We start from the raw sequence: 12,962 nt of genomic DNA on the forward strand, positions 1-12,962 counted from the left end.
TATGGATTAAATAAAAAGAGACCAGTAGTTTGTTCATTTTAAAGGATATTTACTAGAAATATCCTTTTTTCTTCTTTTTCAATTATAGTTGACATTCAATATTATTTTATATTTCAGGTGTACAGCATAGTGGTTAGACATTTATATAACTTACGAAGTGTTCCCCCTGACTAGTCTAGTACCCACCTGGCAGTGCTTACATAGTTATTACCATATCATTGACTATATTACCTATGCTTTACTTTACATCCCGATGACTACTATGTAACTACCAATTTGTACTTAATCCCTTCACCGTTTTCATCCACCCCCTCAACATCCTTCCCATCTACTAACCATCAAAATGTTGTCTGTATTCATGATTCTGTCTTGTTTTGTTTATTCGTTTTGCTTTTTTAGATTCCATATATAAATGAAATCATATGGTATTTGTCTTTCTCTGACTTATCTCACTTAGCATAATACCCTCTGGGTCCATCGTTGTCACAGACGGTAAGATTTCATTATTTTTATGGCCAAGTAATACCCCATTGTATATATGTACCACATCTTCTTTATCCAGTTGTCTATTGATGACCGTTTGGTTGTTTCCATATCTTCGCTACTGCAAATAATGCTGCAATGAACACAGGGGTGCATATATATCTTTTCAAAGTAGTGTTTCGCATGTCTTTGTATAAACACCCAGGAGTGGAATTGCTGGGTCATAAGGTAGTTCTATTTTTAACTTTTTAAGGAACCTCCATACTGTTTTCCATAGTGGCTGCACCAATTTTCAGTCCTACCAACAGTGCACAAGGGTTCCCTTTTCTCCACATCCTCACCAACACTTATTTGTTGATTTATTGATGATAGACATTCTGACAGGTGTGAGGTGATATCTCAGTGTGGTTTTAATTTGCATTTCCCTCATGATTAGTGATGTTGAATATAGAGATAGGTAGTTTCTGATCTTATGCTCATTTTTCCAAATACAGGGTACTATTTGTGCTTTTTTATTTGTATTAAGAATTGTTATTAATACTTTATCAAAAACTGACCTTTCCCCCACCCTTTAACTGTTATTTTAAAAGAGTTCTTGCATTCTTCAGTGTGTGGTTTTAAATTTATCATTTGGTCCCAATTCTTCCTATTATGGAAGCCCATCTGTGGCTTTGTAATGAAAGGCATTGAAAATGTGATTTGATTAGCAAATGTGCTTTGTGGTAAGGCAGATTTTATTTAAAGTAAATATATTTAAATCACAGGTTAGGAAAACTTGATTTCATAGAATCATAAAATATTGGCTTTGAAAGGGAAATTGAGAGCAAGCCTCTATCTGACTCATGAATCAGGTTATTAACTACAACATCCCTGACATTTTTCTTGGAAAAATGCTTTCTTGTTGTTTGCTATAGCCTTAATGTAGGTTCTTTAACTCAGCAGTAGATGTAGGCTTCATTTTAGAAGGTACACACTAATATACTTTAAAGCATATGATTCATATTTTTACTCTTTTCAGATTAATTTTGCAGTACATAAGGAAACTAAATAATGGATTTTTTATTTGCCAAAGCTAATTGAAGTAGATACTTTATGAGGTCACTGCGAAGCAAGTCATTTACTATTCAGCAGGTTAATCATGAATATCGGTGAGTTTATTTTTTGCCAGCCTCTATATTAAAAGACAACTAAGGTGTTTTATTTTAATAGAAACAACCAACTTATTCTAGAATTTTTTCCTTTGGTAAAACATGTATAATTATTTTACCAAGACATAAATATGCAGTCTCAAATTTTTTACTTAATGTTGTGTGTGTGTGTGTGTTTGTGTAGTTAACCATAATTTTTAAAAAATGTTTGTTGGGGAGTATCAGGGAATGGTATGTTTCTCCAGGGACCATCAGCTCCAAGTCAAGTCATTGTCCTTCAATCTGTTGTGGAGGGCACAGCTCACTGGCCCATGTGGGAATCTAACCGGCAACCCTGTTGTTCAGAGCTCGTGCTCTAACCAACTGAGTGAGCCATGTGGCCAACCCAGTTAACCATAATTTTTGTACTTTCTGTAGTAACAAAAATAAAGACCCCTTTCATCCAAAAAACTGGAAATATTTTATGTAAAGAACTCAGTTTTCATCTTTAACTTTTTATTTGTCCACATGAAAGACTAATTTTTTTATATTTTTCAAAATTCTTGTCAAAAATGAATTTGTCTAATAGGAGAAAATAATCCCTCTTTATCTGTATAGGACACTCCATCACTATGAGTGTCTGAATCCAGGTGTTCATGGGATTTCTTAGATTGATCATTGAGAAATATTTTACACGTGCCTGCATTGTACTAAGTGCTATGCTGCAGACTGGGAATGTAAAGTTGATTCCAACCCAGACCCAGTCCCTACCATTGAGTTTAGTGGTGGCGTCAGAGATGTGGAAAAAGCAATCATAATAGAGGATTGTACACAACATAGAGAACAAGTTGTCACAAAGGAATTGACTTATAAATTGGACAGACAGTTAAATAGGAGGTCACTGGGCAGAAAGAGAGGGAAGGGCATTCCAAGCAGAGGGAATAAGATGTACAAAGGGTATGAATAAGTGTGACACATTAGGAAAATTTTAAGAAAATTAGTGTGACTGGAGGGTACACGAGTGGGAATTAAGTGTAAGAGATAAGGCTGGAAGGATGGATCAGATATAGCTTGTGAAGAGCCATGTATGCTAAAGATGTCAGGATGTTTTTCCTGTTATTTGCCCCATTATTTAACAAATCTGAAGACACTCGTTGACTGCTGTGAACAAATAGCCACACTGGGTGTGTGTTGATTCCACATTTCTTAGATGCCAATGGATTGATTTGTATGTAGCCAAAGAGAGCTCAGGGAGCATTTGTGTTAGATAAATGGGAATATTTTTTTTCTTGCCTTGCTCAGCACTTTCTCTTTTGAAACACATCTTGTGTTCTGGGCAAGATCTACTTAGGACACATTTTGCTGCATAATCCCCAGTGCAATGTCCTTGGATGGACCTGGAGAGGCTAGTTCAGGAAAGGTCAGATCTCTAACCAGCTGAAGCTTCTGTTTCCTTCCTAAAGGAATCTTCTCTCCCTCTATTTTTGCCTGTGTTATTTGTTCCATGGTCTGAGCCAGTCATTATTCTCCACATTATACTATCATATCACCATCATCCATCACTACCATTACCACCATCAGCAGCAGGAGGACATGATAGGAATTCCTAGTGTAGCTAGAAGGAAACTCATGACTTCTTCATCAATGACTCAGGAAAGCCTTGCTGCAGAAAGTACTCTGAGGTATTGGATTTTATATGAAGGAAAGTTCTTTAAGAAGTCCTGCACCTGATGTTTCTAGGTCTAGTTGAGCTCAGTCTGGCTGGGTCTCCTCACTCTGAGACTACTGTTTCAACCAGGAAAGTGCATTGCAATTTCCCACAATGTAGATTTGACACTACTAATACCTCCCATACTGAGTAAGGTCTGAGAGTCTAGGCCTTAGAGGGAGCTCATACCGTACAGAGCTCTGGTGATGCCTGGAATGCACATCCCACACTCCATACATGATGCCACCCAGGTGCACAGCACATACCTGCTGATCTCTGTCCATGGTCCTGTCCTGAGTCTGCACACACTTCCTCACCACCCACACCCACACCCCTACCTCACTCATGTACTGTACAAACATTTGACAACTGAAGATGGAAACAATTTTCTCCAGGCCTCATTTCCTTTACTTTGAGTCACTCAGCCTGTCCCAACATGCTTCAAAGGCTCACCCTGAAACAGAGAACACTCAGTGGCAGAAGTTGTCCCTGCCTATGCTGGCTTTGAACACAGCAGCCAACTCACCTGAGCATGCTGGACAAACAGGGGCAGGACACTCCAGACACTATTGATTAGAACCAGCATTTTGCTCATTTGGCCTCAATTTATGGGTTTTCTTTGTTTGTTTGTTTGTTTTAAGGCTTCAAGGAATGTCTGCAGGGGGCATTGTTTTTGAATAGTTGTCATGAACAAATGACATGATGCATTCATCATTGCTAGCATCTGAACCCTAAGGTTTAGTGCCTCATCTAGCTACCTACATAGTCTGTGGTCATAACCTTTATTTTCCGTGTTTATAAAGTAAACAGTGAGAATTTAACAGTAAAATATTATAGAGTTCCAAAGCCTTCCCACCCTGGCCCCATTCAGCCCTGCAGTGGGCCCTGGCTCCAGCCACGCCAGACATGTCACTGACTCCAAAATACATGGCTCACCATCCCAACTTGGCACTTCCTCATCTCATGCTCTTGCCCTCACTGCCTAGCAGAACCCTACTTCTCCCCCAAGGCCACCACAACTGGTACATGCCCAGGGCCCCCCAAACTCCCCTGGTCTCCTGACCAAAGAGGCTCTGACTTACCTTCGCCTCTCACATAGACTCATTCTGCACAGCCTGAGAGTATTGCTTTCTTTCCTCCCATCCCTATGCTAATACACTATGGTGCCTTTCTAAAAAAAACTATGTCTTTGATTGCCTCTGTTATCTCCTTCTGAGACTGAACACACGACCCCAACCAAGCAGTAGCTGCTTAACTTGTACAGTGCAGACCCCACTGCCCCTCCTAGGGCTGCTGAAAGGAAAAAAAAATGAAACATCTATTTTCAGGAGGGGGAGAGCTACAGTTTCCTAGTGCTGTTTAGGACAAAGGAGGGAAGTTTTAAGGCAGCTTCTCAGTTCCACTATATTCAATGTGCTGGGTGCTGCCCCTCCAACAGCCAATGCTGGTTTCAATTTACTCACTTCTCAAATCTGGACCCCCTCAGTTCTTTAGGGCCATCCTTTGGAATTCACTGGGGAAAGGTGCCATAATGTCCTAGCCAGATGCCATTATTATTATTGTTCATAGTCTCTGGCACAATAGTGGTACATTAAATGAAAAATAATATGGTGGTTTCCTACCTTGTATATGCATATGATACTGTGATAATGTTACTCTCTCATTCACCTAATTTTATCCCTGTGGGTTAAGGTAGAACACAAATTTCCTCAGTATGATGGAAAACAACTTTCCGCATCTAGCTGCAGGATGGAAGCACCTCTTATGCACCCCCAAATTCCAGGCACTCTAGCTCCATTCACTGGGAACAGGCCATTGTGGGACTGTTATAGAGTATGGCAGACTGAAAACTACAACACCTTTGGCACTTGGGTGGCATCTGAAATGCTGGGGCCATTCTGGAATACCAGTTCCAGAGGCTAAGAAGTCACTCAGGCATGTAACATGGAAGTAATGGAGGAGTTAAATGTTTTTCCCCAAAGATAAACTCCAGTAAACTTGCTTTTAATCTTCATCATCAAGCTCTATTAGCCAGTGAATAATGAGATCATGCTCTCCATTTCCCACTGAGAGAAACTGAGGGTCAGAGAGGTTCATTGATTTTCTGAACATCACACAGATTGTCAATGGCAAAATTAAGGTCAAAGCCCAAGATTCTAGGTCCTAGTCTCATACTCCATTATCCCACGTTGTCCCAATGGACATGCTACAATTGACTATTAAATAGCAGGGGCCAATTGTTCCCAATTGGGCCTTCTTGCTTTGAAGTTTCACAGTAATCCTCTCCTTTAGATCTGCCTTACATGGAGAACGACTATATAAGAGAGCCTTTGTAACTTTTAGTCAATGAAACCCTAGGTGAAGGGATGATGTGAGCTAAGACAGCTGCCTTGACCTGAGTTCCACCTTACACAAAGCAAAGGATGAAGTCAAAATCTGATCAATGCCTTTATATTGAGTGCCTCTATTGTGCTGGGTACTGTGGGCAGACATGGGCACCAAAGTTAAAAGTACCTGCTCTTAAGTGAAATCAGTATTTTAAAGAGATAGCTGAACTCCTACATTCATTGCAACATTATTCACAATAGTCAAGATATGGAAACAGTCTAAGTGTCTGTTGATAGATGAAGAGACAAAGGAAATATCACACACACACACACACACACACACACACACGAATATTATTCAGCCTAAGAAGGAAATCCTGCCATTTGTGACAACATGGATGTACTTGGAGGACATTATGCTAAGTGAAATAAGCCAGGCAGAGAAAGACAAATACTGTATGATCTCACTTATGTGTGGAATCTAAAAATGTTGAACTCATAAAAACACAGAACAGAATGGTGGTTGTTTGGGGCTGGGGTGGGAGAAATGGGGAGCTGTTGGTGAAAGGGCATAAAGTTTCAGTTAGGCAGGATGAGTAAGTTCTGGAGATCTAATATACACCATGGTAACTATACTTAATAATACCATATTTTATACTTGAAATTTGCAAAGAAGGCTGATCATAAATGTTTTCACCACACTAAAACAATCGTGATTAAGTGAGTAATGCACGTGTTAATTAGCCTGATTGTGGTAATCATTTCCAAATGCATATGTATATCAAACATCACATTGTACACATTAAATATATATATGAATTTTATTTGTAAATTTAAAAAAATACTCATTTTCCTCTCTAAGTGAGAAGTCTAGAAGGGGAGGAAGAAACATAAGCAGACAGTGTCAGTATCCTACGCTGAGCACAGTGAGTAAGGAAAATACAGATGCTGTGGAATCACAGAGGAGGAGACCGACTGAGACTTGCCTACACGTAGGGATGGGGTCTCAGAGTTTTGTTGGAGTAGCAACAGCTAATGACAGTGCCTGGCCCATTGAAATCACTCAATAAAAGTTAGCTCTTATTACTATGGCAATAGATATTATCCCTGCCCTCAAGGAGTTCACAGTCTAGCAAGGGAGAAAGAAGAGATAATACGTAACTCAAGCTAAACGGTCTGTTAGAGAAGACAGAAATGAATAATAGTCCACATCCAATGAATGCTGCTGATGTGCCAAGCAGTATTCTAACATTTAGTCCCCACAACAATCCTAGGTTTAATTCCATTTCCCTCAATTAGAGGTGAGGAAGCTGAGGTACAAAGAGGTAAAGTAACTTACCTAAGGCTAGGTTGGTTACAACTAATGAATGAATGGTGTTAAGTACTCGCATATGAGGAACACAAAGCAGCAGCCCCTGGCACTCACAGGCAGGCCATGTTGTTCTCCTATTGGACATAAACCATCTCACGAAATGGCGACATCAGACAAGGTTACCCTGATAACATGATAAAGTGAGACAAAACAATGCCACTTAATAATTTAGTCTAAGCACAGATGGAAACAAGGTCACTAAGCTGTATCCCCACTTTAGCTTGTCCTCCCTATAGAGATTTATTAAGATGCCCAGTCATAGAATTGTCCTTGTTTTCTGACAGCATTCAATACAGAATGAACCCCTACTTTCTTAGGCTCTCCCCCAGATTACCCAATCAAAGCCCAAATCCTGTAATAAGTCCTTTCTACCAACCTTTTACTAAGACACTGCATGGTTCCTGATTGTATTGGTCCGCTAGGGCTGCCATAACAAAATACCACAGACTGAGTGGCTTCAACAGCAGAAATGTATTGTCTCACAGTTCTGGAGGCTGGAGGTCCAAGATCAAGGCGTTGGTACATTTAGTTTCTCCTAAGAATTTTCTCCTTAGCTTGCAGATGGCTGTCTTCTCACTGTGTCCTCACATGGTCTTTTCCCTGTATGCACACACCCCCAGTGGCTCTCTGTGTGTCCACATTTTCTCCTTTTATAAGGACACCAGTCAGATTGGATTTGGGCCCACCATAACCACCTCATTTTAACTTCATCATCTCTAAAGGCTGTCTCCAAATACAGTCACCATCTGAGATATTAGGGTTAAGACTTCAAAATAGGAATTTGGGAGGGGCCACAGTTCATCCCCTAACATAGATGGTGTGTGTTCTCCCTCATGGTAACTAGTAACCTCACTAGCAAGCAAGGCACTGAGATGAGGAATTAGAAGAGGGCCCCCTGAGCCCAGACTGAGACTTCACAGCTCAGCGATGAAAGACACACGGAGAGTGCTTCAAACTTGATCAGACACCCCAGACCTTGTTGGCAATGGGATATCTAGAACATTTGTCTGTTGTACTTTGCCAAGGAAAAGGCAACAGCCTCCTCAACCTGTGCTATTTCTGGGGAGGGGTTGTGTGACAGGCCGTAGAGACTCTGTTAAGGGTGATGGAGAGAAGTTGCACACATCAGGTGTCACAGCCCGAGTCTTGGCGGCAAAATGAGGCTGCAGCTGTGGGAGCAGAGAATCCTGAAACTGGGTGGTGCCTGAGGGGAGAAGCTGGGTTTTGGCACTGGATTGCTGGAGCAAGTAACTTCGTGTTTCTCCTGATGTTCTGGCAGCAGCCTTTCCATCTCTTGCTCTGGCTCCTAGTGGCGTTGGTTCAGGGGCCCAGGCCCCAACCTTACAGCCAGGGTTCCAGGAGGGCTGAGTGGTGCTTTCTAAGTTGCTCTGCACCCCCTTGCTGTTTCCTGTTGGGTTCACAGGAATTCCGAAGGGGCACAGGGGCACGACCCACTAGGGGACTTCTCAATGACAGCAGTTGCGCAGATCCCATTTCTTTCCCGGCACATTTCAGATTCTCTTCTTTTCCCCTTCTTTATTACAAAAAACACGGCTGTGCAATTCTCTGGGGAATGGCCCTTCATCCTACCCTTCTAATATGACCCACTCTCCTGGGGGCCTAGGCTCAGAGGTTCTGGGTAGGCACGGGCTGAATGGTTGGATGCTTGGTGGAAGAAGCCATTTAGATATTGTTACCCAAACTTCAGAGCGCCCCTCTCTGTACACATCACTGCCCTGAAAGCCATGGGAGAGTGGTGTCCGCTGCGTGCCCGCCGGGGGCAGAGCGCTGCACTGGTTGCAAGAATGCGAGTGGGGGTGGGGTGGGTGGGGGTGGGGAAGGGGTGCGCGCCCTTTATGACAGGTGGCTGCGCAGTGCGCGCTCCCGGGAGCCTGAGGGGAGGGAGGGAGGGACAGACGGACAGAGTGGGAGGGGGCACATAGGGAAGGGACCGTAGACAGGGTAGAGAGAACGCGGGAGGGAAGGGAGGGCGGCGGTGGGGAGGGGAAGGAGACGAGGGACGCGTCCAGCAAGGACAGCCGGGTTGGAGGAAACAATGGCAGGGGCCATAGCGATGGTGGCAGCCGAGGCAGCCCCACTCTGGGCACCTTTCTGAATGGGCAGTGGCAGCTCAGGGAGAGGAAGAGAGCAGGCAGCGCCCGCAGAGGCTCCGAGAAAAGCGGCGGAGGGAGGAGAAGGGGGAGGAGGAGGAGGAGAGAGGGGGAGGAGGAGGGACGAAGCCGGAGAACCCGGGCAGGAAAAGCAGTAGCATCAGCAGCAGCCGCCGCCGCCGCCACAGCACTAGCAGCGTTGAGCAGGAGCCTTAACAGGACAGTGACAGCAGCACCTCCCTCCGCGGCCGTCCCTCCTGCGGACGGCCCCAGCCAGCGCACTGAGCGGCCTCGGGCGGCTCGCGAGGTGGCCACGGCCCGGGCTGGCGCTGCTGGCCGCCGAGCGCGGAGTCCAGGAGCGGCGGCAGCCCCCGAGGCACCGAGTTCCAGGGCCCTAGTCCACGGCTCGGAGTCCACGTCGCGCGGCGGCGGCGCCGGAGGCAGCGGGGCGCGTGCACCTGGCGGCCCGGCGCATGGGGCAGAGGCGGCGGCGGCAGCTTGAGCCACGGCGGTGACGGCGGCGGCCCGGCCTTGAGCGTCCCCGGTCGGCCTGTGAGGTGAGCAGGGGCGCTGCCGGCCGGCCGCGGCCTTCTCGCGGGCTCACCAGCTGGCTGGGAGGAATTGGGAGCCCACAGAGTAGAGGACGGAGGGCGGGTGTGTGCGAGAGAATGGCGTGTGCGTGTGTGCAGCGGTAGCAAGGCCGCGGGCGCGCGGTCCCGGCTCGCCCTGCCGGGCACCTCCACCGAGGACAGGCCGCGGCGCGGCGCGGCCGCGGGGGGAGGGGAGCCCGCCCGCGCACGGCCGCCTCGTCTCGGGCCGCGGCCAGCACACGCCACGCGGCGGCCCGATCGCGAGCCAGGTGCGAAGCGCCGCGCCCCGAGCACGCGCCAGCGCGGCGGCCCTACGCTGGGGGCTCTAGAGAGCCTCGCCCAGCTGCTCGGTCAACTGGGCCGACGGTGGCCCGAGGCCCCATCGCGCTGCCGCACGCGTCCACTCGAGTGGCGCCCAGCCGGCGGGGCCGGGAGGCCGCGACCCGCGCGGGGAGCCGGGCCGCGAACTCCGCGCAACGCGCCGCTCAGCGGGCGTCGCTCTGCTGAGGAATCCAGTGCTTTCAGCATGACTGCTTCTGTCGCTCTGATTCGTGAGGGACCGAAGCACCCGCGCAAGGTTTTCGCCGTTCCCCAAGTTAAAAAAAAAAAATTGCCATCCCCACTTCCACAGCAGCTCGCTGTGTTTTTGTCGAGTTTCTGGTTGCATTGGGGAATAGGTGCTTTCCTATTTTGCGTCCTAGCTCCCAGCGTGTTGAATTCCGTGCCCAGCAGTACACTTCGTTCGCCGTGTGGCCTTTCCCTAACACTCCATTTTCTACACTGTTACCGGTATCTGAAAAGATGATTTGTGTGTAGGGCTTGCCTGGGCTGTTGTTAATAAGCATCTAAATCACTTTAACCTGGATCTGAGGGTCTCCTCGCTTGTTTTCATCGGAGGAGCAGTGTTCTGATAGTTCCTGAGATATTTTGCTTGGTGAGAAAAGGTGCTCCAGTGGTCTTCTCTGAACTATGGAGACCATTTCCGTTTCCAGGCATGAATCTGCCTGACAGCTTTACACGTACGACAACATTTGACCAAACGTTTCATTTACAGCAGTGGCGTTCTCATGGAAATATAAATATAAGAATTTATATTTCCTTAAAAATATTTTTAGAAGGGAACAAAAAAGCCCTAACTAACTGTCATTTGACATATTAACTGGAAACCCGGCTAATCAAATAAAACTGGCTGAGTGTCTGAAACTCTATCCCAGTGAAATATGTGGCTGTGAATATAATTAACCATCTGTCTAGTGAGCAATTTAAATTTGGGCTGGTACATTTTTATGACAGTGTCTAATTTCTGGAAGACTTGTACATTCACCCAGCAGTAAACAAAAACATGTTTGCTTGCTGGGTCAAAAATTTACTTGTGTGTTGGTGGGACTTCCCTTTCTCTCCCCCCAACTCATCTTTCCTGGTCCCCACACTCCTTGACCTGGGAGCTCAAAATGAACCTCTTGCTTTTGCAAATGGCATATTTACAATACAGGAACTCAAACCAGCCATGGCAGCTAGTGATTAGACATTTTGTTCCTTAGGAATACCTTCTAATATTTTACCTCCCACCGAACCTAGATAGATTGCATTCATTTGAGTTGAAAAAAATATAATTTTTTGTGCACACGTGTTCAGATAGACTAGGGTGATTTAAGAAATTGAAGACTTGAAATTTGACTCCCTTTACTTTCTCTTACTCAAATTATCCACCTAACTCTCCCCTAGCTGTCCCAACCACCCTTCCGCATACCACAGACACACACACAAAAACGATATCCATTTGTCCTTATAGTCAGTTTTTTAGATTAACAGCATTCAGATGTGTGATTTTAAAAGTATGCTAAGAAAGTGATTTTTCTTAGTAAATCATAAGTGTAAAAATACCATAACATGAAGGGGCATTGTACATATTTAAATTTTTTTTCTGTATGATTTTAACCAGAAATTTATTACTAGAAAAAAAAAGAATACATTTGGGGTGGAAGTTAAATGGCCCTGGGAAGATTAGATTTCAGAGACTCTACCAAATAGCTGTTGTTAACAGAACAGAATAGAATCAAAATGAACCACACATTGATTGTGCAGTGAGCTAGAGAAAGTCATTTAAAGGAGAATACTTTTAAAACAAATATTTGGCTAAGTAACAGCTCTGATAAATGGGTAACAATTATTGGAAGCACATGGTAAAATTTGACGTGTGTCAAGTCTGTTAAATCAACCTGTTCAGTGAGTAAATCTTCAATGCATCAATGCTTTTTAGTGCATATGCACACGTGCGTATACACACACACACACACACACACACACACACCTATAACACCGTTGCCTAAGTGAAACAACTGCAGAACACTGCCACTTTCTCTCTGTTTTACTCCGTCCTTCTCTTTTTTTCTTTTTTCCATAATCTTCTAATTACCTGTAAACTACACAGCATGCAGAGAGAACTAAAGATGGGGTGGTGTTGCCTGTGTTAGGATGTGGGAGAAGAGAGATGGGAAAAGTGCTAAGTGCTGGATTCTACACATTCAAACACGCGCATGGACTTCTGACACAATCACTGTGGAGGTCCCTGTCTTATGGAAGTGTTGGCTTGGGAAAGAAGCATGGATTGCAGGTGCTGTGTTCCTAAGTCCAGCTCTATTGAATCCTTTTTTTCCCCCTCCAAATCCCTTAGTAAGGGGAGAAGAGGAGATTGCATTAGCCATTGACCCTGTTGCATTACCTTTGAATTTATTTCTCTGGTGGCACATACATGGTGTAAGCGTTCCTGCTTGCAGTAAGCAAGAGGAGTGAAGGACTTCTCCAGGGCTACTTGGAAACCAAGCAAAGGGCGCTGGACAAGACGGCATCACGTGGGGCTACCTTTAACTTCAGACTTTTTCTCTCATGCAGAAAATTTGGTTTTAGGCAGTGGGGGTGCCATGAGAGTGCGGGGTTGGGGATGCTGCCTTTTAGTGATGATAGGCCTTTCCCGGGGCCAGTTACAGGTAAGGGGTGAGGACTCTCTATGGCTCTCTTCCCATCGGTCCCTCGTTGCCCACAGTGGCTCACAGGCGTCTGCTAGGGAATGTACTCTTTTTCTGTATTACATCAGCACTATGACCTGATGATTTTCCCTCCCTTGATCTGGTGGAAAAAGGACTGAAATCTTCAGGACCAACTGATACGCTCATAATTTTCATTTTTCTAAAAGATACTTCAATGGGTCATCTTATGTATCCCCAGTAAGATGACTTTGATATAA

The 12,962-nt window shown here is 45.0% G+C and overlaps 1 protein-coding gene across 2 annotated transcripts in view; it reads left to right on the plus strand.

Annotated features, from left to right (window-relative positions):
- Window positions 1-9,082: 9,082 nt before the first annotated feature.
- NEXMIF (neurite extension and migration factor) overlaps window positions 9,083-12,962 on the plus strand; it is a 97,539-nt gene continuing 93,659 nt past the window's right edge. For both annotated transcript variants that reach the window (XM_033109232.1, XM_033109242.1), the window contains exon 1: window positions 9,083-9,685. The gene's annotated coding sequence lies outside the window, so the exon portion shown is untranslated. The remainder of the gene's footprint in view (window positions 9,686-12,962) is intronic.

The sequence above is a fragment of the Rhinolophus ferrumequinum genome, chromosome X, assembly GCF_004115265.2.
Source record: "Rhinolophus ferrumequinum isolate MPI-CBG mRhiFer1 chromosome X, mRhiFer1_v1.p, whole genome shotgun sequence".
Taxonomy (NCBI): domain Eukaryota; kingdom Metazoa; phylum Chordata; class Mammalia; order Chiroptera; family Rhinolophidae; genus Rhinolophus; species Rhinolophus ferrumequinum.